A 23,217-nucleotide genomic window follows, 5' to 3' on the forward strand; every position below is an offset into this window, starting at 1 on the left:
ATCCCTAAATGGTCTCCTCAAGGATTAAGCTCATAATCCTGGGTTTAGCAGGCCAATGGTCAAGCCACTCAGCTATCCCTCCCTGCACAAATGCAGGATATGTGGGAGGTTCCAATGTGCTCTGGGTGGCTCGGTGCATGGCTGCTTGAGGAGCCAGTCGTGGCAGGGTAGGGCAGGGTGCCACGCTGTGAGCTGCTCTGGGCAGTTCGGCATATGGCCGTGTGGGGAGCCGCTCTGGGTGGCTTGGCTCATGGCCACACAGGACAAGGAGCCATTCTGGGCATATGACCACACTATTCAAGGAGCCACTTTGGGCACTTGGCTGCATCACGCTGGGAGCTGCTCTAGATGGCTTGGCACATGGTTGTGCAGTGCAAGGAGCCACTGTGGGTGGGACAGTGGAGGGTCTGCTGGCCATGATGGAATTCTGGTTAATAGAGAAGTCCAGTTAGTTGAATGCTGGTTGAAACAAACTTTACTGTAATCAGCTTGGGTCTGATTCTGAGATCCTTAGAACTATTTGAGAATAAGATACTCTTACATTGAGTTTTATCAGAGTCTGGGCCAATTTGGTTCCTCAAGTTTGACATTATTTGGTTCCACTATGGCCTTTCTAATCTCCCTGGATGACTATTTTAAGTGACCCTCAGTCTCCCCTTTCCAGTTTCCTTGTCTGGTCTATTTCTCTAACCTCATAGTTAAAAAGCTTTTTTTACTTTGCTTACAGATCTATCTTTGGCAATAGCTTCACTGTCAAGCAAGATGGGTCTCTACAAAGAGAAAGCCAACTTGATAGAGATAGCATGAAATCCTATTGGAGGCAAGGGGCTGTGATTTTTATCTCAATGTAGCTAGTTGAGGCCAACTGTACATCCACCCACCTTGACTAACTACAGCCAGGTAAAAGCAACCTGTGCCTAGTCTCCAGGGGGATGTTACAGGGAGATAGCTGTCTGGAGCTTTTTCTTGCTGTAACGAGACCTCTTTTAGCGGCAATGATATACTGTTCGTCGGAATTGGCACAGATTGTGATTGAGTCTCCTCAGATTTTGTTTCTGAACAAGCGAGGGAGAAAACACTGGCATTAAATTCAAAGTTAATCTGAAGAAAGGAGCTCACGGGACATTTGGCCCGAATCAGGACAGTAGGATTTAATTCTAAGTGTTTTATACATTTGGAGATTAAGCAGCAAAATAAGAACAGCTGCCAAAGGTTTGCAGGACTTTTCTCCTCCTCTGAGCTATGTTTCAGTGCTGATTGCCCCAGTTCAAAAAGCATTGATTATAAATTTGAAAAGATTAAGAAAAGTGTAGCACAATGATTAGGGGGATAGAACAACTTCTGTTTGAGAAGATTGAAAAGACTGGGACCATTCAGCGTGGAAAAGAGACCACAAAGGACAGATATGATGGAAATCTCTAAAAGCACGAATGGTGTGTAGAAAGTGAATAAGGAAGTGTTTTTTATCCTGTCACATAACACAAGAACCAACAATCACCCAATGAAATTAATAAGTAGCAGGAAGGACAAACAAACAAAAGACGGCATTTCTTTAAACCCACACAGTCAGTCTGTGGAACTCATTCTCAGGGATGTAAAAAAGTATTTGATAGGTTCGTGGAGGATAGCTCCTTCAATGGCTACTAACCCAGATGGCCAGAGATGCAAACCCATGCTCTGGATCTCCCTAAGATCCTAAGCTCTAGATGCTAGGACTGAACAACAGCAGATGGCTCATTCAATAACTGCTCTGTTCTGTAGGTTCCCTTTGAAAAAACTTGAATCACAGGTGCCAGCTCAGTGGGCTGTCTGGGGCTGGAGCACCCATGGAAAAATTAGCAAGTACTTATCACCCACTAGCAGCCAGTTCTTTCCCCAGTGTTTCCAACCCATTGGCGGCCCTGGTGATTGACTCCTCTGCTTGTCCCCCAGAACCTCCTGCCCACCACAGTGTACAGGAGGCTTGGGGAAGATCAGGGAGGAGGCACGCTGAGGAGGCAGGGCAGGGATTGGGGATTTGGGAAAGGGATCAGGTGGGGGATGGATCAGGTAAATCGAACACCCCATAGGCGTGGAGGAAGCTAGTGCCTTTGTTTGGCATTGATTTCTGTTAGAAGACAGATACTGGGGTATATGGACCACTTGGGTGACTCAATATGTCCATTCTTTTATTCTTAGGTACAGATCCAGGAGACACTTTTATACTGCAATAGCAGCATTCAAAAGAGTGGTTCAAATATTCATGGCAAGAAGTCTAAATTGATAATAGCTGTCTATTCTTGGCACTGCAACATTGTGTGTAACCCAGGATTCAAGAAGGACATTGATAAATTGCAGAGCCATCAGAGAAGAGCCCAGGGAATGATTAAAGGATTAGAAAATATGCCTCATAGTGATAGGCGCAGTCTCAGTCAATTTGGCTTACCAAGCAGAGGATAAATGGTGACTTCTGTAAGTATCTACTTGAGGAACAAATATTCAATAACGGGCTCTTCAATCAGTCAGAGAAAGATATAGCACAATCCAATGGCTAGAAGTTGAAACTAGGCAAACTCAGACTGGAAACTACCTATATATTTTTAATGGCAAAAGCAATTCCCCATTGGAACAAAATTCCAGTGACCATGGTGGTTCTCTAGCAGGCAGAATTTTAAAATCAAGATGATATGTTCTTCAAAAAGATTTGCACTGGAAATTATTTTGTGAGAGTTCTCTGGCCTGTGTTATACAGGAGGCCAGATTAGATGATCTCAATGACCTGCTCTATCCTTGGAACCTCTTAATTTCAAACCAGTGGGTAGTAAAATTGTTTCTATTTTGTTTGCTATGTTGTTGCTATTGGCAATGGGGGTTTCATTCTTCAGAATGGATTAGGGAAAGTATGCAAATAGTAACTGTAAAGTTCTGGGGGAGGAGGAAAAACATTCTTAGTTTCCCAAATTTAAATCTAAGTCTAATGATGCATCCTTCTGTATCTGTATCTCTTTCCATTTCTGTACTGCAGTGGTGGAGCCAGCATAAAATATTCTTTAGGCTCAGGAAGCCCGTTTCTGCCTTTCATACGATAGCGTAAATCCCAGGTAACTGCTCCGCTGTCAGTGGAACTACTCAAGTTTTATGTTTGTCAAACAAAGGGGCAAAATTTGGTCCTCTGCTTTAGACTTTTGTAGCTGGGTTTGCTCAAAGTAATGCCTGTTTAAAAGCCATCATTTGTGTTATCATTGCAGGTTAAAATTTGGAACCTCCAGAGTTAAGAATATGAACTATTGTAGACTGTGTTCAAGAGCAACATCTTCTTCCTGGGAGTAATAGCCACTCTTATTCTCTAAAGATCAGGCATAGAGGTCTAAATATAACACACTGAGCACTGTTACACCTTCAATCTCAAGTGCCAAATTCTCCATTAGACCTGCATAGTTCCCCTGAAGTACCTGGCCCAGTGCATTTTACCAACATTTAACTTGCAACATCATTTAAATGTTAATTGAGAGAGAATAATAGTTTGTCCATTATTGAGTCAGGTGTTGTGACAAAGGCATATGATTTCAAGAACTCAGAAAAGAAGAGTTCTTGCTTGGCTGTGCCTTTTACCAGCCTCTTCCACCACAGGATCCACAAAACTACAGTGAGACAATTTTCCAGAAGTGACATTTGTCCCTGTCCTTCTTTTTAATTGATCCTTTGAATCATTAGTTAGTACAACAGAGCCACTTAATGGCACGGAGAAAGATTAATAGTGGTGTCATGTTCCCGCCTTGTGAAGCAATTTAAGTTTTTTCATGGAAATAGAAACACAGTTAAATAAATAAGCAGATGCTACCAGGACTGTGAAAAAAAACAAACAAAAAAAAAAAAACCCACTGTGCAATTAATATGAGAAGGAAACTGAGAGATAATGGTATCTAATCAATAATAAAGTATTTATAGGACATTATAAATGGATATTATCCTATCTCTATGTGGAATATTCATTATTGACCATTTCCTTCAATACTTAATCCAGCCTGGAAACACAAATGCACTGTATGATGTATGAAATACCAAAATACAAAAGGGGAAGCTAGCCAAAGCTTTATAGAACTAATATTTCTCGATTAAAATAATGCAGTTGCTTGACATTTTAAATTAAATGAAATCTTCTGTAGTCCTACATTGTTTAATTCATTTGGATCCACAACTTGCCCCGTGAATGTTAATGTCCTGACTCTATGGGGTAGATGGGAGAGGAAGGAATGCCTGTAATGAAAATCATATCAATGTTCTGTGATGGGGGCAGGCCAGAGGACTAGAGTGCAAGAGGAGAGGAGCGGCTCTAAAAGGCCAAAACAACCTTGGCAACTCAGGTGCTGTCACAGACACGGTGGGAGCAGCAGGGGAAGAGGCTGCTATAAATCAGTTAGGTTCAGCTGGTCCCATTTGAGCCTGCCACAGGCCTTTTAAAATCTTTTGCCCAGTAATGGGGTTGAGGGTTGTGGGAGAGAGGAAGAGGAGGTTGGAAAGGAGTGAGGAAACCAGAGCAGATGAGGAGAGAGTTAAGAGAGTTATGAAGGAGAATACCAACAGCATCAGAAACAGCAGGGGAAGTGAGGAGTTCCCACAGGGAGTGTCTGGGGCTCCCAATGTCTGGTCACACCAGGGCTCAGCTGGGAGGGACTGGTTAGTCAGCCCGGTCGGATCGGGGGCTCCTGCCCCACTGCCCTTTGAGCCAAGGGACTGAAGCCCAAACCCTGGAAAGGGCAAGTGGGCCCTATACTGTAGGACTGTGGACCAAGAGCTCTGGGGCTCCAAAGTGATACTGACTCTGTCACAGTTCTCTTCCTTGGGCACCGTATTTCATTCCAAACTAAAAGAAGTCAATAGACATGTATGAAAATGGAGCTACGTTAATGAGGAAATCAGTCAGGACAGTCTTAATTTACTGGCTTGAGAGGAAGAGGAGTAAACTATTATTGATGAATTTACAATCCAGACATAAGGGGCTGAGTTCAGATAATGAGCCACGTTTGTGTGTCCTTGCTTTTAAGGTTGAGCTTTTTCTTTTTTCACCAGCACCCTACCCCCAGCTTCTGTTTTGTTGATAAGCACATCTTTATATTTGCATGTATGGTGCACTTTTTACCCAAGGCTCTTGCTGTGCTTTGCTCATCTTATAAATGCCTGTATAGATTAGTTACTGCTTCTGTGCTCTTGGAACTGAATAGTATTTAGCCCAGTCAGTGACCATATTTCTCTTTTCTTTTGTATGCTGCTGCTTCTCAGCAGCACTCTGCATGACAGTCAAGTTTGCTGTTGCAGAAGCTAACAGTCAGGAGGGTAGTCAGATGGCATGACGAGGAGGAAGCCTGTGACTTTGGCCTTCTTTGAGGCATTGTCTGTAGGAGGTGAGGGCAGCAAAGGGAAAAGATGGAGTCATGTTGTAGGGAGAAGCAGTAAGGAGGGAAGAAAAGTGGGGATTGCAGAATGAGTGGCTGAGATGGAGTTGTACAGAATGGAAGAAAGAAAGGGAGGTCCAGGTATACTGGGAGAAACGTGTTAGAGAGAGAAAAAGGAGGGACTAAAGAAATGGACAAAGGGAGTTTATGGGTTGTAATTTTTTTTTTAATTTATTCCTATTCCTACATTGTCTTTACTACTGCCCCACTGATGTGGAATTTTGTGGACAGGCCAGTATGTGGGTTTAGGATCATTTTGCAATGTCGGTGCCCGATTTTAATATAACTGTGTTAGCATTGTAGGGCTACGTCAACACGTGTATGCTACATCGAAATAGCTTATTTCGACGTAGCAACATCGAAATAGGCTATTTCGATGAATAACGTCGACATGTCCTCCAGGGCTGGTGCCGTCGATGTTCAACGTCGATGTTGGGCAGCACCACATCGAAGTAGGCGCTGCGAGGGAACGTCTACATGCCAAAGTAGCACACATCAAAATAAGGGTGCCAGGAACAGCTGCAGACAGGGTCACAGGGCGGACTAGCGCTTCCGGGGCAACAGCTAGCTGCTCTCTTAAAGGGCCCCTCCCAGACACAATCAGCCTGCACAGCACGTGGTCTGCAGAGCGACAGGCACGCACACCTCAAGCGATGCAGTCATGGACCCCCAGCAGCAGCAGCAGCAGCAGCAGCAGCAGCAGCCAGAGGTCCACACAGCCGCCCCTGTAGGAGCAGTGCTCACCCTGCTCAATGCCATGCAGGAGGCAGCTGATCACATCCTAGCCACAGAGGAGGAGCTACCCGCAGGGGAGGAGGAAGCAACCCCAAACCCTGCAGCACCCCGCCCCCCACACCTCATACGCTGCCGGCTGTGGAGCTACCCCACGAGCACTGACTGGTGGGAGCGGCTGGTGCTCGGAGAGTGGGATGATGACCGCTGGCTCAGGGACTTTTGCATGAGCCAACAGACATTTCTGGAGCTATGCCAGTGGCTCACCCCCGCACTCAGGCACCAGGACACCTTCATGCGGCGTGCCCTCAGCATTGAGAAACGGGTTGGCATTGCTGTCTGGAAGCTGGCCACTCCAGACAGCTACCGATCCATGGGCCAGCAGTTTGGCGTCGGCAAGGCCACCGTCGGGGCTGTCCTCATGGAGGTAAGAGGACCCACGGGGGGAGGGGGAGGCAGCCCTGGCAGGGAAGGGGAGCCCTGGCAGGGGAGGGCAGGGGAGGGGGGCCCTGGCAGGGGAGTGGAGGGGAGGCGAGCCCTGGCAGGGGAGGGCAACACACACCCTGCACACCCCTCACTGGTGCTCTCCCATGAGCTTCCCCTGCAGGTTGTCCACGCCTTCAATGCCCTGCTCCTCCACAGGCTTGTGAGGCTTGGGGACCCGGATGCCGCCATCGCGGGCTTTGCCACCCTGGGCTTCCCCAATTGCTTCGGGGCTCTGGATGGGACCCACATCCCCATCTGCGCCCCGGAGCACGGTGGAGGACGCTACCTAAACCGGAAGGGCTACCACTCAGTGGCCCTCCAGGCCTTGGTGGACAGCTGGGGCTGTCTCCTGGACATTTATGTGGGCTGGCCTGGCAGCACCCATGACGCCCGGGTATTCCAGAACTCGGGCCTGTGCTGCCGGCTGGAGGCAGGGACCTACATCCCCCAGTGGGAGATCCCTGTGTGGGACACCACCATGCCCCTCTGCGTCATTGCAGATGTGGCGTACCCACTCCTGCCCTGGCTCATGCACCCTTACATGGGCCATCTGTCAGCCAGCCAGGAGCACTTCAACATGCGCCTGAACCACGCGCGCCAGGTGGTGGAACACACATTTGGCCGCCTCAAAGGGCGCTGGAGGTGTCTCCTCACCTGCCTTGATGAGGACCCCACCAACATCCCCCAGATTGTGGGCGCGTGCAGCACCCTCCACAACCTCGTCGAGAGCAAAGGGGAGGCCTTCTTTCAGGGCTGGGCTGTGGAGGCCGGCAGGGCCGATGTGCAGCCACCCGCTGCCCCCAGTTGCCAGGTGGACCCCGAAGGGACCCGGGTCCGGGAGGCCCTGCAGCCCCAGTTCGACGAGGCCATGGGGTGAACACGGGCAGGCCCCCCCCATTGCACCCCCCCATCCTCCACAACACTCCCTGCCCCTATGCCCACACCACAGAGCACCCAGGAGCACCCCCCCGACTTTTCTTGTAAATAAAAACAGACATGTTTTTCGTCAAACCAGAATATATATGTTGAACTCTTCTTCTTATATTATAACTATGTACAGCCAAAATAAATATTATATATATACATATTATAAGATGAAAGGAAAAAAAAGGGGAAGACAAGGAAGGGGAGAACTATTTACATGGGGGGGCAGGTATCTTCATAACATAACAGAACAGGGATCTAATACAAACTATTTACAAAACATAGGTGAGGGGGATATATACAAAGGGGGGGGCCACGTCCTGGGCCCCACACCCCCTAATGTCCAGCGCTGGGGGTGGGCGGCCGCAACCCGCGCCTCGGCCGCAGCCCACGCCAGGGCTGGCTGGGGGCCGGGCGGACTGGGAGATAAGGCTGGCGGGTGTCAGCTGGCCCCAGGTCCCCCTCGGCGGATGGGCCCTTGGTGGCGGACGGTGGTGCGATGGCAGGTGGAGCGGCGGGTGGAGCAGGCACGGCGGGCAGAGCGGCGGCCGGCGTGGCATGGGGGGGGCCGCGTAGTCTGCTATACGCTCAAAAGTGTGCATAAAGGCCGCCCTGGCGCCAGGCCAGCTCCCGCTCTTGGAGCTGGAGGCGCCGCTCCTCCACCCGCAGACGCTGCTCGGAGACCTCCAGCTGCCAATGAAGGATGGCCAGCAGCTGGGGGTCTATCGCTGTCTGGGGGTGGTGCTGGCTCCGCCGTCGTCCCTGCCCTGGGGCTGGTCGGTGCTCCGCTGAGGGGCTGGCCTGGAGTGATGGCCCCGGTGGGCTTTCCAGGACCACTGACACCTTGCCGGTGCTCTCCGGTCCTTCCGATGGTGCAGCTGCGGAACACGGGGGGAGAAGAAGAGTGGAAACAGGCGTTAGTGTGGCCCCTGAGCCGTGGCCCTTGTTCCCCCACCCCTCTGCTGCTCGTTCCCCATCCCCATCCCCAGGAGATGCTGCTGCTGCTGCTGCTGCTGAGTGTCCCACCCCCTCTCCCCGGGGGAGCCTAGGTTCCGCTCCCCCCATCCTCAGGGATGGGGCATGGCACTGTTGTGCTGGGGGGCAGGGGCTGATGCACTCTTCTGAGGGACATGCCACTGCTGTCCTTGGGGCCATGGTCATCTGGGCATGGGGAGGGCCCTGGTCATATCTGTTATCCCCACCCCTCAACCCCGGGTGTGTGCACCGGGGTGGGTACATACCTGATCGTCCACTCCCACGGTCAGGGGACACTCGGTGGGCGGATGCCCTGCTGGAGCTCTGGGATGGGGTGTGGATCCGGAGCCCTGCGTCATTGGAGGAGGACTCCCCCTCCTCCTCTGCCTCCAGTGCCCCAGGGGTGGGCTACTGTGGGGGCCCCTGGGGTGTGGGGCTTACCTCCAGGGCGGAATCTGCCTCCGGGGCCTGCTGCAGCTCGTGGGCCGAGGTATCATGAGTGGCCGGAGGGGAGGAGGTGTGCCGCGGGCCCAGGATGGCCCTGAGCTCCCTGTAAAAGGGGTAAGTGATGGGGGCAGCCCCAGATCGTCTGGCCGCATCCCGGGCCCGGGCATAACCCTGCTGCAGCTCCTTCACCTTACTCCTGACGTGGTCAAGAGTGTGGGCAGGGTGACCCCGGGTGGCCAGGCCCTCGGCCAGCCGAGCGAACGCATCCACGTTCCACCTCTTGCTCCCAATTACCTGGAGCACCTCCTCCTCACTCCAGAGCCCCAGCAGGTCCCAAAGCTCGGCCTCCACCCAGGAGGGGCCCCGCTGCCACTTCCCAGCCTGGCTGCCGGTCTGGAAGCCCTGGCTCCCCCCTTGGGGGGCTGCCCTGGGGGTGCTTAGGAGTCTGGGGGGGTGGCCATCGCAGTGGTGGTGGGGTTGTTGTGGCTGCAGAGGAGCATGCAGGCTGGCCGCATGGCTGGGCTGCCGCCTGCACGCTCTCTCAGCTTCCTGTACAGGAAGGCAGGGGGCAGGGAGCTTTAAGGGGCCACTGCATGCGGCGACCATCGAGCTCAGGGGCTGGAGAGAGCGTCTCTCAACCCCTCAGCTGATGGCCGCCATGGTGGACCCCGCTATTTCGATGTTGCGGGACGCGCAACGGCTACACGTTCCCTACTTCAACGTTGAGCATCGAAGTAGGGCGCTATTCCCATCTCCTGATGGGGTTAGCAACTTTGACGTCTCACCACCTTACGTTGATGTCAACTTCGAAATAGCACCCGCCACTTGTAGCCGTGACGGGCGCTATTTCGAAGTTGGCGCAGCTACTTTGAAGTAGCCAGCACGTGTAGACGTGGCTTAGGTTCATTAGTGATCTTGAAGGTCTTTGAGAGACATTGGTGCTAACTAACTTGTGAAAATCTAATGTGAATGTTGGAGATGGCTGACAAGAATCAGAGGGGTAGCCATGTTAACCAGTATCCACAAAAACAATGAGAAGTCCCGTGACTTGGATGAAAATTTTACACTGGAACAGTTTCCTGAAGAAAAATGCAGGTGTGTTGAAAATCAAAAGGTTCCATAGGAACAATGTCTTTTGACAAAGTTCAGTTAAGAAAAATTGAAATATTTTGTTATGACGCAGTCAAATGTTTTGATTAATATGCTTTTATTTTATATTGTATCAATCTATATAATGTATATCACATTTATATATGTAGTATGTATATATGTACTATATGCATTATTTTAACATAAAAGTTCAAAGTAAGCTAATCAAAATGAAATATGTTGATTTCACAATTGTTTTTTTTTCCAAATGTTTGATTCACAGGAAACTTCAAAATTAGATTTTGGTTCTGATTCAGAACAACAAGAAAGACAAAATTTCCCATAGGTGGAATGGACATTCTGTTTCCTGACCAGATCTAGCAAGTTTCATAACCTGACTTTAGCACTGCTAAGTTAGTCAGTATAAAGTTTAGCAGAAACTCAAGCTTTATCTCTATCAGCTTAAAATGTGTTTGGTTACATATTGCCTCATCTCAACTCAGCTTCTGAGAACTGTTAGATTCTAGGACCAGAGGGAACCACTAGTATTAGGTACCATAAAGCATGCGCCATGCAACTTTCCGCCAATTTCCTGTTTGAATTAGAGCAGTCTCTCACTGTCGTCTAGTTTTTAGGCTTGTAAAACAGCAGAGAAACTGTTGTTGTTTGAAAACAAAAAGCAGTCAAGTAGCACTTTAAAGATTAGCAAAATAGTTTATTAGGTGAGCTTTCGTGGGACAGACCCACTTCTTCAGACCATAGCCAGACCAGAACAGACTCAATATTTAAGACACAGAGAACCAAAAACAGCAAGCAAGGAGGACAAATCAGAAAAAGGTAATCAAGGTGAGCAAATCAGAGAGTGGAGGGGTGGGGGGGAAGGTCAAGAATTAGATTGAGCCAAGTATGCAGACGAGCCCCTATGGTGACTCAGTTCCCATCAGTTCCCATCTGAGTCACTATAGGGGCTCGTCCCCATACTTGGCTCAATCTAATTCTTGACCTTCCCCCCCACCCCTCCACTCTCTGATTTGCTCACCTTGATTATCTTTTTCTGATTTGTCCTCCTTGCTTACTGTTTTTGGTTCTCTGTGCCTTAAATATTGAGTCTGTTCTGGTCTGGCTATGGTCTGAAGAAGTGGGTCTGTCCCACGAAAGCTCACCTAGTAAACTATTTTCCTAGTCTTTAAAGTGCTACTTGACTGCTTTTTGTTTTGATAGTGTATAGACTAGCATGGCTTCCTCTGTCTTGTTGTTTGACATTCCTCATTGAGCAATGTTATTGCCAAGATTGTACTTGACATCCTGTGCTGTAATTGTGTAATTCACTCATAGTATCCAGAGGCACTGAGACCTCACACTACAGTGAGTGAAGTCTCTGCTCTGCAGCCTTGGCTCAGCGCCATCTGCTTTTTAACTCATGTAGCAGAGCATGGGGCTTTAGTCCCTATAATTGCAGGTTCAGTCCCTGGTGCTGGTGACCTGGGTCTGTCAGCATTGCAAGTGGTGGCTTGTCTGGGATGAACATATGGAAGGTCTCAGAAGCTCAGGATGTGCTTCCTCAGCCCAGCAAACATATAATACCCAGAGGCACTGAGCCCTCATACTAGCCTGAGTGAAGTCTCTTCTCTACAGCACTAGCTGAGAGCCTGGTGGCCTTTAGCTTATGCGGTAGAGCACAGGGCTTTGGTCCCTGTAATCACAGTTTCAGTCCCCAGGGCTGGTGACCTGGGTCTGTTGCCATTACATGCTGTTTTAGGACTCACGAGCATTTGTTACCTTCAAAACAGGCTAAGCACAAAAGGATTAAATTTACCGGTTTTAGTTGTATATGAGATATTTCAGTTAACCACATTTAGATAATAACAGAGAGGTAGCTGTGTTAGTCTGTACTCCAACAAAACAAAACAGCAAAAATGTAGCACTTTAAAGACTTAAAAAATGATTTATTTGGCGATGACCTTTCGTGGGACAGACCCACTTCTTCAGATCTTGATCAGTTAAGCCACACGTCATTCATGTTAATGCAAGTTAAGTGCAATTCGAAATCATGCATTTCAGGGGTTTACTGTATCTGGGTTTAAGAGACACCATTTGAGGAATGTCTGTGTTAGAGACAAGCTCAAAGTAACATCTAAAAATGAAAAATATGAGCGAGTGTGGCAGGCTCAGATGGGTTGATGATGTCAGGTACAATCCTGGCAACTGAATTGAAGGAAAAAGAGAGGACAAAATGAATCTGGTGGAGTGGGTCTGTCCCACAAAAGACGTGTCTACACGTGCACGCTACTTCGAAGTTAACTTCGACGTTGGGCGGCGAGACGTCAAAGTCGCTAACCCCATGAGGGGATAGGAATAGCGCCCTACTTCGACGTTCAACTTCGAAGTAGGGACCGTGTAGTCATTGTGTGTCCCGCAACTTCGAAATAGCGGGGTCCGCCATGGCGGCCATCAGCTGAGGGGTTGAGATACGCTCTCTCTCCAGCCCCTGCGGGGCTGTATGGTCACCGTGGGCAGCAGCCCTTAGCCCAGGGCTTCTGGCTGCTGCTGCGGCAGCTGGGGATCCATGCTGCAGGCACAGGGTCTGCAACCAGTTGTCGGCTCTGTGTATCTTGTGTTGTTTAGTGCAACTGTGTCTGGGAGGGGCCCTTTGAGGGAGCGGCTTGCTGTTGAGTCCACCCTGTGACCCTGTCTGCAGCTGTGCCTGGCACCCTTATTTCTATGTGTGCTACTTTGGCGTGTAGACGTTCCCTCGCAGCGCCTATTTCGATGTTGTGCTGCGCAACGTCGAAGTTGAACATCGACGTTGCCAGCCCTGGAGGACGTGTAGACGTTATTCATCGAAATAGCCTATTTTGATGTCGCCACATCGAAATAGGCTACTTCGATGTAGGCTTCACGTGTAGACGTAGCCAAAAGCTCATCACCGAATAAATCAGTTTTTTTAGTCTTTAAAGTGCTACACATTTAGATAACACATCAAAGCCAAGAGTATAACATACTACAGTACCAATTCAGTATTAATAGTCTTCTTCCTTGCATTCATTCCCTCAAATGGGGTCCACTCTGTGAGCTCTTTTTCTCTAAAGTTCTCTGTTCAATGCTACATTATCTATCATATCATATGGTAACATGTTTTCCTTTATAATATCCTTTCTTCTGTTCTTTTCTCTTTGGACTGGCCTCTCTTTTTCCCTTCTGTTCAGTTGCCAGGATTGTACTTGACATCAAACCATCTGATTCTGCCACACTCCCTCATATTTTTCACTTTTGTCTGTAACTTTGACTTTGTCTCACACACACACATTCCTCAAATGGTCTTTCTTAACCCAAATACAGTAAACCCCTGATATACACGATTTCAAATTGCACTTAACTTGTTTTAATGTGAGTTAAGTGCAGTTCGAAGCTTCTGTGTGGCTGTTTGCCTGACTGGCTTCCCACAGCTGGGGGAAGCAAGGCAGACAGGCAGCCATGCTGCCATGGACAGACAGTACCAGTGCTGGTCAGTTTCCTGTCTTCTGGAAGCACAGGTCACAGGAGACGGGAAACTCCCAGCTCCCCATGCTGTGCTGGTCAGTTTCCTGGCTCCCAAGTTATCTGAAAGTTCAACTTACATGGAGGTTGCCAAGAATGCAACCTCTGCATTAGTTGGGGGTCTACTTTACCTGAAACGTAATGTTTTTAGTATTGTCTGCCTATCTATTTCCAAGGATAATACTTCAGTTTTCACCGTATTGAAATTACATACCACATATTCTATTTTTGCTCTGCTTATCTGGATTCTGATTCTCCAACACAGACCTCCATATCTCAGAATCCTCTCGTAGACTGTTTTTCTTTTTTCTGAATAAATGATAGCATTTGCAAACAACACACACCATGGTGCATTCTTCTTTTAAGTTCCTTGTGTTGACGCAGCATGAAGAGAAACAAGAAAGAGCACAGTATTGGTCCCTGATGCACTGTCTTCTTTACTGATAGTTTCACCACTAGAAGTTCTATCTACTGAAATTGCACTTACATACTTGGTTTGAACAAGATGCACGTAAAGTTCTGATATGCTTTTCCCCCTCATAAACCACCAACTGCCTTCTCTTGGAATTCAGTCAAAGGCCTATTCCAGATCAATGAAAGCAATGTGAATATTGTGCCTTTTCTCTCTAAATTTTTCAACTAGCTGCCTTAGTGTTAAAACAGTATCCATTGTGGACTTTCCTGGCACGAATCCACATTGATTTGTTCTAATATCCACTTTACTTGGTCTCTTTTTGGTAATTCTCTCCAATGGTCAGTCTCATAATATGATTTATCAAGTTTATACCTCTATAATTCATAGAGTTTTCCCTTGTGTCTTTGCACCAAGGTGTTTTTCCTTTTGAATTTGTTTTCTTTTTTTTTTTTCAATCTCATGAGTGAGGGTGCATCTACACTTACCAGGAGATCTACCTGGTCAGGGACGATCTTCTGGAGTTCAGTTTTCTGCACCTAGTGGGGATGCTCAAAATTGAACTATCAAGAGTTCACAGTCAACTTCTGTACTCCTCAATTTCATGAGAAGGGAGTTCAATGGGAAAGTTTCTCCTGTCGAACATCCCTCAATGAGGATGGTCATATAAGTTGATTGTAAATATGTTGTTTCCAGCTAGAATTGTGTATCTAGGATTGACTTTAAAGTCTAGCGTAGACCTGCCCTGAACTGAACAGGGATTTCAAAAGATGAAATCCTTGTAGTCTAAGCTTTTTCTGTGTCTCAAGAGGCATCCCATCTGGGCCTAGTACTGTACTGTTTTCTAAATTTCTTCAGGGGCTGATTAGATTAGAGGCAAGGCTTTGAGCCAGGCCTCGCCAGCCAGCAGCCTTATAAGAAGGCAGCCACAGTGAACAGTGTGAGCAGCGAATAGGGAGTTTGCCTAGTAGTTCGCCTTAGGGGGAGCCTCACATCAGTTAACCCTTTCTTATAGGTTTGCTTCTTTTGTGCCCTTCAGTAGAAACATCTAGAGGTACTCTCTGAAGAAAGGGGAAAAATGGATAGTAACATGTCTTCTGAGAAGTCTGCTGTTGTGACCTGCACAGCATGTGCCATGTTTGTCTTCTTCCCAGATGATAGAAAGAATTGTGCATGTCCCAAATGCAAGTTGATTGCCATTTTGAAGAGAAGGTTAGAGGACCTGAGGCACAAATATCAACCCTCAGGTGCATCAGAGCAGGTGAAGACTTTCTGGATAAACGGCAGCAGTTAGTACTGCAGGAACAGCACGCTGTTCAAAACAAGGAAGAGAATTGGATGCATGTTACCTCCAGGAGGAGAAAACCAATTCAAGTCTCTCCAATTCCAGCATAGTTAAGCAACCACTTTTAGCCTCTCTACATAGGTGATATGGTGGGGGTAGCTGGGCCAGATACCTGACAGGGAATGGACCAGAAGAAGACCCCACGGATTGGAAGGCATAGGATGTGCAGTCCTAGGGATGGGCATTCTACGACCATCACCCCTAAGAGAAGAAGATGGGTAGTGGTGGTCAGGGACTCCGTCCTAAGTGGGACGGAGTCATCTATCTTCCATCCAGACCTAGAATCCCAGCAAGTTTGCTGCTTGCTGTGAGCTAGAATCAGGGATGTTATAGAGTCAAAAATCAGGAAACCTGCAGACTATTACCCCTTCCTACTTCTCCATGTAGGAACTAATGATAGATCCAAAAGTGACCTTGATGAGATCACTGTGGATTACTTAACCTCAGGAAGAAAGATCAAGGAATATGCAGCACAAGTGGTGTTCTTGTCCATCCTCCCTGCGGAAGGAAGGTGTCCAAGTAGGGATCATCAAATTGCCGAGGTAAATGTGTGGTTGCAAAGGTGGTGTCGCCGAGAAGGATTTGGTTTCTTTGATCACGGGATTTTGTTTCATGAACAAGGATTACGAGGAAGAGACAGGATCCGCCTAACAAAGAGAGAAAAGAGCATCTTTGCAGGCAGGCTTTCAAACCTAGTGAGGAGGGCTTTAAACTAGGTTCATCGGGGTATGGAGACGCAAGCCCTGAGGTAAGTGGGGAAGAACAGCACAGTAGGATTCCTGGGTGAAGAGGAGAAAGTGGGCCAATCAGTCACTTCTCTAAGGTGCTTGTACACAAATGAAAGAAGCCTGGGACACAAACACGAAGAATTAGAGGCCTTAGCACAGTCAAAGAAGTATGAGGTGGCTGGAGTAATGGAGACTAGGTGCGATGATTCGCGTAACTGGAGCATGGTCATGGAAGGGTGTAAATTGATAAGGAAGGACAGACAGGGGAGAAAAGGAGGAGGATTTGTGCTCTATGTGAGGGAGCAGTATGATTGCTCAGAGCTCTGGTATGAGGAGGGAGAAAAGCCAGTTGAGTGTCTTTGGGTTAAGCTTAGATCAGAAGCAACAGAGGTGATGTTGTAGTTGGTGTCTGCTATAGACAGCCAGATCAGAGAGTTGAGGTAGATGAGGATTTCTTCACACAGCTAAGAGAACCTTCTAGATCACAGGCCCTGGTTCTCATGGGAGAATTTAATCATCCAGACATTTGTTGGGAGACCAAAACAGCAGCACGCAGGCAATCCAGGAAGTTTTTGGAGAATGTTGGGGATAACTTGGTACAAGTGCTGAAGGAACCAACATGGGGCTATGCACAGCTTGACCTATTGCTCACAAACAGAGAAGAACTAGAAGCTTACAGCAACCGTGAGATGGTAGGTTTCAGGATCCTGACAAAAGGAAGGAAGGTGAGCAGTAAGATACAGACCCTTGATTTCGAAAGAGCGGACTTTGACTCCCTGAGAGAACTGATGGGCAGGATCCCTTGGGAAATGAAGATGAAAGGGGAAAGAGTTCAGGGGAACTGGGAGTATTTTAAAGAAGTCTTACTGCAAGCACAGTAACAAACCATTCTGCTGCATAGTAAGAAATGCATGTATGGTGTGCAACCTGCTTGGCTTAACAGGGAAATCCTTGGTCAGCTAAAACTCAAAAAGGATGCGTATAAGAAGTGGAAATACGGACAGTTAACAAAGGAGGAGTACAAATATATGGATGGAGAATGCGGGGCAGTAATAAGGAAAATGAAAGCACAATTGGAAATGCAGCTGGGAAGGGATATGAAGGGTAACAAGAAGGATTTCTACAGACCTGTTAACAAGAAGAGGGTTATCAGGGAGGGTGTGGGGCCATTACTGGATGAAAGAGGTAACTTAGTGAAACATGATGTAAAAAAAACTGAAGTAATCAATGCTTTTTTGCCTCAGTCCTCAGGGACAAGGACAGCTCCCACACTACAGTGCTAGACAATACAGTATGGGAAGGTGGAGGGCAGCCCTCTGTGGGAAAGGAACAAGTTAAGAGCTACCCAGAAAGACTAGACGTACACAAATCCATGGGTCTGGATTTAATGCACCCAAGGGTACTGAGGAAATTGGCAGACATTATTGTTGAGCCTTTGGCCATTATCTTTGAACACTCTTGGAGATCCGGAGAAATCTTGGATGACTGGAAAAAGGCAAATGTAGTGCCCATTTTTAAAAAAGAAAAGGACAATCCAGGGAACTATAGACCAGTCAGCCTTTCCTTAGTCCCTGGGAAAATAATGGAGAGAACCTCAAGGAATCCATTTTGGAGCACTTGGAAGAGGGGAAAGTGATCAAAAGTAGTCCACATGGATTCATCAATGGCATACCATGTGTGACCAATCTGACTATCTTTTATGATGAGGTAAGAGGCTCTGTGGACATGGAGAAGTCAGTGGATGTGATACACCTTGACTTCAGCAAAGCTTTTGATGCAGTCTCCCACAACATCCTTGCCCATCAGTTAAGGAAGTGTGGATTGGATATATGGGCTAAAAGATGTACAGAAAGCTGGCTTGATGGTCAGGCCCAGTGGCTCAATATATGGATACCAGTTGGTTTCAAGCACCTGAGGCTCAGTTCTGGGGCTGGTGTTGTTCAACATCTTTATTAATGACCTGGATGAAGGACTGGATTGCACCCTCAGCAAGTTTGTGGATGACACAAAGATGGGGGAGAGGTAGATAGGATCCAGAGTGACCTGGACAAATTAGAGGATTGGGCCAAAATAAATCTGATGCGGTTCAACAAGGAGAAGTGTAGAGTCCTGCACTAGGGATGGAAGAATCCCAAGCATTTTTATAGACTGGGGACAGACTGGCTATGCAGCAGTGCAGTGGAAAGGGACTTAGGGCTTATGGTGGATGAAAGGCTGGATATGAGTTAACAGTGTGCTTTTGTAGCCAAGAAGGCTAATGCATATTGTGGTGCATTAGGAGGAGCATTTTGAGCAGATCTAGAGTGATTGTTGTTTCCCTCTATTCAGCACTGGTGAGGCCACATCTGGAATATTGTGTCCGGTTTTGGGCCCCCTCAGTATAGAAAGGACGTGGATGCGCTGGGGCAGGTTCAACAGAGAACAACAAAAATTATTAAGGGGCTAGAGCACGTGACCTATGGGGATAGGCTGAGTGGTTTAGGCTTATTTAGTTTACAGAAGAGAAGACTGAGGGGTGATTTAATAGCAGCCTTCAATTTCCTGAAAGGGGAGCTCTAAAGAGGATGGAGAGAAACTGTTCTCAGTGGTGACAGATGGCAGAACAAGGAGAAAATGGTCTGAAGTTACAGAAGATGAGGAGTAGGTTGGAGATGAGAAAAAACTACTTCACCAGGAGGGTGGTGAAGCACTGGAATGTGTTGCCTGGAGAGGTGGTGGATTCTCCATCCCTACAGGTTTTAACTCCGAGCTTGACAAAGTCCTGGTTGGGATGACTTAGTTGGGGTTGATTCTGCTTGAAGCAGGGGGCTGGACTCAATGACCTCCTGAGGTTCCTTCCAGCCCTGTGATTATAAGTGGGGGCACCAGGTGTCATTTCTGTAATAGTCACTCATTTTTTTGATTGAGTTGAGCTCTCATAGCATCACTTTATGGCAACATTTTATCATCTGCTTACAATCCTTCTTTATAACCAGGCCAGAGAAGGCAGTTTCTGTGTTTAATATATAATCTGTAACTATGTATTTAATAAGTCAATTATTCCTATTATTCTCACTGTTGCAGACTCACCTAAAGTTTCTTACCCAGAATATCCAGCTTGCTATGCTGTACAGTTGCTGTACTCTGAGAACATGGGGAAATAATTAAGAAAGAAATGTGAGTCGATTTAGAAAAGAAAAGCTCAGTTGTGTCAAGGTGAAGGAAAATAATTATACAATCCACATTACGGGTACCTGAACACTAGTTCAAAAGAGCAAATTTTTAAGACTAATTTTGTTGGAGAGAGAACAATTTGAGGCATGCATTCAATCATATCCACTGAGAATGCAGCACACTAAATCAGGCAGAAATTTTACCAGGAAGCCAAACAAAAGGAAAATACCAACACAATAATACTAGTCTTCTTGCTGGGTCCACCTACTGTAATTCTGGAGAATACATTTTGAAAAACTGAGACCTAATAAATCACTTGTTGATTATGTCCTGTTGTGTAACTGCCTTGAACTGGGTGGTGAGGGCCCTGTTCCCATATATGCAATGTTTGTTGCGTTAATGGAACATTTTGTTTCTGCTAGCATAAACCTGAATGTTAAGACTCCTGTTGCCACAGAAATGAGCCCTAAACAAACATTGAAATAGCATAATTACAGGTGATCTCCTGTGTTTCAATGAAACAAAGTAACTGGGGAAAAAGACTGTGCTTAGTTTTCAAGGATGGCACTGCACAATGTTTTTTGATATACAGATTTGTATAAAGTAAAAGTCATACACTTGAAACAGCGTCTCTGATCCATTACATGGCTATTGTTGAAATATATGAAAAGGAAAGGCTATATTGATTTGAGATAGGATAGCAAGACATCAGGCCTTACAATAACTGATTATTTTTTATTTTTCTACTTAATAGACAAGTAGATCTGGGCAAAAAATTGATTTTGTAGTTTACTGTCAATTTTGAGGCAAATTGGGAGAAAAGGTCAAATAAAATGTTTCATTCAGTCTAAAGCAAAGCATTTGTTCAATTAAAAATTAAAGAAAAACTTGAAACAAAAAGTTTCTTTTAAACTAAAAAAGCCCTAATAATGTTTCATTTAGGAAACAACACAATATTTTTATTTTGTGGAACTTTTAAAAATTAACAATTAGTTGAAACTGGTATGAATTTAAAAAATATTTTCCTGGTGCAAAATCTTCATTTTTTCCAGAAAAAAAAAGTTTCAGCTAAAATTTTTCATACAATGGTCTTGCCAAACAAAAATGGCAAACTAGGGACCAAAACTTGGGTTGTTGTAAAATGGTTCAAGTCAAACTGAAGAGCTAGATCAATATATTTTGCAATTTGGTTCAGAGTAACTCAAAGATTAAATATAAGCCAGTCACCAAGACTGCAGTTTGCTACTTTATTCCTCTTTTTGCATGTATCATATCAAATTATCTCTAGGCATATTTAATTATTTTACTGTAAGTAGCTGTCCTCAGCCAACATGTTTTAATAACATTGCCCAGCATAGTTTCTGAATAATTTATATCTTGTTTTATTCACCAGCACACAGAGAACACAAGAGGTTCCTAGAGGAAGGTCCCCAGCTTATAGGCTTCATCTCTCATTTGCCATCTTTCCCCCTCATGAACCAAGCCCATTAGGACTTTTGTAACCACAACAGCTCTCATAACATAGACAGGGTCTTACGTAAATAACTGTATGGCCAGCACTACAATTCCTCTGCTACAGCATAGGCGAGCAAGAGGGAGAAAGTAATTTGCCAAATTTTATACAATTTATTAAGGATGAACTGAAATGAAGTCAATTTGTGACTTGTTCAGGACTAGGCACTGTCATTGACAGGATGGCAAACAAAAAGGGGGGAGTTTTCATGTAAATTAAACCATTTGCTAAATGTGCTGAGGTGAACTGTCATGTATCTAGAAAGACTGGGGAAAATATTTCTATTCTTTAATTTCTGGTGCTGAGTTAATGGTGTGTGGCAGAACACCTATATTTGGGCAACATAAGGGAAGAAGTTCAGATCTTCTAGCACATGATACTCCATTGGACTTGCCCTGTGAGTATGGGACTCTCTCAGCTGACTGCCAGAGGGAAAAGGAATGGTAAGTTGTTATAGTCACAACTTGCTCATGAGGGTTTAGCACTGGTTTTGTGGATGGAAAAAAGTCCAGCTCCCATATGAACAATGTGGAGAAGCAGGCTGATGTTAGAGAAACAGCAAGTTAAGTTTTTCTCTTGGTCCTTGATCTTAGAGCACTCTTATTTCTTAAAATGCCTCCTGCTGTAATAGGCTTGCTCACCTCTCATAGTGACACTCCATTTGCTATTGACATAAGAAAAAATTTGGATCAGATCTGTGCAATTGCAAAAGCCATTGTGCATTCACACACTTTGCCCTGACATCTCTTTTTGCAGCCTCCATTGTTTGCAAAGAGCTAGTTAGCTAACCCTCCTCTGAGGCCAGCACAGAGAAAATTCAGCAGGGGATTGTCTGACGGAGGCATGATTGATTACATAATCGTCCCTGTCTGGATATAATGTGTCTCACCTAACAATTTGTTCTGTTCTTGCCAGCTAAAGAAGTGAAGGTCCTGACTCAGCTAACGAAACACCTGAAGGTCATTGAGATGGCCACAAACCCCTGCTCCAACTATCAGGCTTGGTCAATGCCAATTTGTTACACGGATGAAAGAAAACCAGGCTTTCTCAGCTATGAGGCAATAACTCAGCATGTTGCCTGTTAATGTTGTAATGCAGGGCAACTCCTGGAGGCTGGGAACACAGACGGACGAAAGGGGTTGCGCTGCAGCGTTTGGATATTGTGTGCCTCCTGCGTTTGCAATATGGTTTCCAATGCTTGAAAATACAGGATTTAAACATAAGACAGACTTTCAAGTTATGTTCGGGGGTTTGCACTGCACTCTCATCCAACACAGTCTGCCCTGAGACCTGTGGGAATGCAGTGCTGAGGCATTTGAACCCCTGAACCCAGAGAGGTTTCTTTAAATTGCCACCACAAAGTTGGGGGCCTGGAAGGAGAAACAAAATGCAGGGCAGCTCACGGGGGCGGGGGTGGCTCAGCAACATGATCACTGCAGCTCTGTTCAAACCTGGAGTTATTCGAGCCACTGTCAAACTAATCAGCAGTACACAGTCCTCTGCTCCACAGGGGCTCTGATTGAAGCTTCTTTCCTGCTGAATTAGGCTGGAGACAGCTCTGGTTTCACCAACAGAAAGATTTGTCCTGTTATCAGAAAGCAGACATCCTGTGCCCACTTGCTCAGCACCACCATTTCATTCCCAGCATTACCAACTCTCAGTGATGTTTGTCACAAATCCTATGATATCTGGTGTGGGGGGGGGTTTCTTAAAATTCCTTGTGTCCTTCTCTTAGCTTAAAAAAAAACTGTTTCCAGTGCTCATGGTTGTGAAGAAAAATCTTGAAAATGTGAACTTTAAAAGGCCCAAAAAGAACTGGGGAAGAATAGAAATGATGCCATCCGTAACTAGCCAGATCCATATCTTGACTAGTGTTCAACAGCCCGTTTTTATTGTTCTCTGCAGTGAGAAGTACATAGTTCTGGATTTGTATTAATCTAATTACTTCATCATAAACTAATTTAATCATAAAAATTATTTTACAGAAGAATGTACTAAGGTCTGGTTCCTGATTTCATCAGGTGTCTTAGTCTGACTTTTGCACAAGAAACTAACTCTGCCTCTTACATGAAACTGACTCTCTATTTAAATTGAAATTGAGTCATTTTAGACCTAAGCCAGTTGGGCCCCATCCCCACTGATAGCATGAAGAGATAGAGATATTATTGATGAAGCACAGAATAAATAAGGACATTAAATATCATAAACTCTGTAGAATATATTGAAAAATCTCTGTGCTGTGATGGCACAAGCAGGTCATGAGGGTATCATTTGCACAGCAAAGCTGATCACTGGTGAAACTGAACTTGAATTGAACAAGTAAACTTTCATTAAAACCTGGCATAGCTCTGTCCACGTGGCTAAGTTGCTTCCAGACTAACTCCCCACATTCCTAGTTTTCCTATTGTCCCATCTTAAACAGTCCCTCTGGGAACATGGGTCCT

The sequence above is a fragment of the Carettochelys insculpta genome, chromosome 2 (genome assembly GCF_033958435.1).
Source record: "Carettochelys insculpta isolate YL-2023 chromosome 2, ASM3395843v1, whole genome shotgun sequence".
In the NCBI taxonomy this organism is placed as follows: Eukaryota; Metazoa; Chordata; order Testudines; family Carettochelyidae; genus Carettochelys; species Carettochelys insculpta.